Genomic DNA, 2,241 nt, shown 5'->3' on the forward strand with positions numbered 1-2,241 from the left:
GCGGGAGAGCGGGCGGCGCCCGGACGGGGCTCTTGCCCCACACCCCGGGCACGCGGCGGGCGGGCCGCGCGCACGCCCACGCGCACGCGCGGCCCCGCGCCGGACGCCGGACGCCGGCCGGGCCGGGCGGGACCCTCCCCCGACTCGGTGAGGGGAGGCGCCGGCCGCGGTAGGCAAAGGGCGGCTCTGCCCACACGCAAACGGTGGTCACACCACCGGCTACCACGCGCGGAGAAGGAGGGGCAGCAGCTGGGGGATCCGGGAACCCCAAAGGCACCCTCTCGGATCGCTAGAGAAGGCTTTCTCGCCGAGGGCGCGTCGCACCCACCCATCGTCCCCCGTCGGGACCGCGAGGGCACTGCACTCCTGGGTGCCGGGGCTATGCGGGGGTCTGCGGTATGGGTAAGCATGGGGCAAATCCGAGCGTTCGCGGTCAGGGCCACGAGCCCGCGCTTCCACGGGCTCCTCCTCTCGTCTGACATCACGGGGCTCATCGAAGCTTTACGGGGCACCCGCGACGCCTGGAACTCAGAGCTTCCGTCAGGTGAAACCGACAAAGAAGCAGAGAGCCCAAAGGAGGTGCCAGCTAACCGGCACCCCTCGAAAGACAGCCAGCGCCATGCCGCTGGCTCGGCCCGCCGAGATCGCTCAACGCACCCGCGTGCCAGCCCCAGCGACGGAGGACACACGGCGTGCACCCAGCCAGTCAGTCTCCACGCGGCAGGCCGGTGGGACGACGAGGCACCCGCCCCCGCGAGGGGAAACGGGCATGCCTCCCCTACCGACTGGACCCCCGTCTCGCCTCAGACACACCGTCGTAGCGGTGACACGAAGGGGTCGCTGGAAACGGGAAACGACACCACCGCTCGGCCTCAGGCACCTGACGGACGACCTGGAGCGCTCCAGGGGCACCACCAAGGACCGGGCGACACACACCCACACACCCGGGGGAGCGTGTGGTGCGGCGGCGGCACGGCCCACCCCACCTCGGGGAGGCCCACTCGCCAGACGCGGCCGAGAGGCCACACGGAGTGTCCACTGCGTCACAAAGACCTCGGCCCCACCGACGCCACAAGGCAGAGGGCGGGAGAGCGAGGTCGGGCCGGGTTCCGCACCCCTGCCTTCCACACACCACCGACGGGCGGGGAGGAGAGGCGAGGGGCCCGTGGGCAGAGCGAGAAGAGCGGGCCCGTTTGACACAAACGCCCGTCCCTCGCCTGGCACGGCTTAGGCCCGGCCCAGGAGAGCGCGACATCACAACATCGATCACCGCGGCGCGACACGCCTCACGGAGACAACGACAAGAACAGCGGCAGTCACCGAGGGAGAGACTGCCTCAGCCTCACCGCTTCCCCCCCACCCCCGAGTCGTGCAGCAGCGGGCCACGACCCCAGGAGGTGAACGCCTGACACGCGGTGGCGCGGGAGCCCGAGGCGTGGGGTAGTCGCGACCGCACCGGGGTTGCCTGCGGCGGGGAGCGCACCGGGTAGAGGACCCGCGCCACCTCCCCCGCCGCCCTCGGGTGCTGGAGACCGGAGGCGGCACCGCGGATCGGGACACCTGGGACGCACAGGAGCCGGCGCGCAGGCCCAGCCCAGGCGGGCGGGCTCAAGTGGCAGGGGCAGAACCGGGCCTCCACCCCACGGTCACAGCCCGGAGCCCCGCCACGCGCGTCCAGAGGCCCAACGACTCCCAGGCGACAAACGTCCGGAGACAGCGTGTCAGCACCTATCTGGCAGCGAAAAACGACCATTTCGGGCGAAAGAATGGCCGCACCAGGCGACGGGGCCCACCCACGGATCACGGCGGCACCCCTTGGATCACGGGCCCGGTCACCAGGCCCCCGGCACCACCCCATCGCCACCAGCCCCGGAGCCCCCGCGACCATCTGGTCGACCCCGGAAGTGCGGCGGCAGAGGGGGCGCGGGGGCACGCGGGACCCGCGCCCGGCCGGGTACACCCTCGCCGTCTCGCCCTCGAGGGCAGGCGGCCGGTCCATCCTCCTCTCCGGGGCAGGACTTGGGGAAAAAAAAGATTCCTCAGAGGCGCCCCAGGCGACCGGGCCCCACACGGGCAGGCCGGCGTCCGTCCACGTGCCCCCCTACCCCACCCGGGGCTCCACCTGCCTCTCGAGCCGGTCCCCACCTCCGGACCCAGAGGCTTTCGGAAAACTTGGCGATAGAAATCCAGTGCGACGACCCGGACCCACGCGGTCACGTGTCCGGGACGGGGACGCCCTCT

This window comes from Diceros bicornis, unplaced genomic scaffold (genome assembly GCF_020826845.1).
Source record: "Diceros bicornis minor isolate mBicDic1 unplaced genomic scaffold, mDicBic1.mat.cur scaffold_705_ctg1, whole genome shotgun sequence".
Lineage (NCBI taxonomy): Eukaryota > Metazoa > Chordata > Mammalia > Perissodactyla > Rhinocerotidae > Diceros > Diceros bicornis.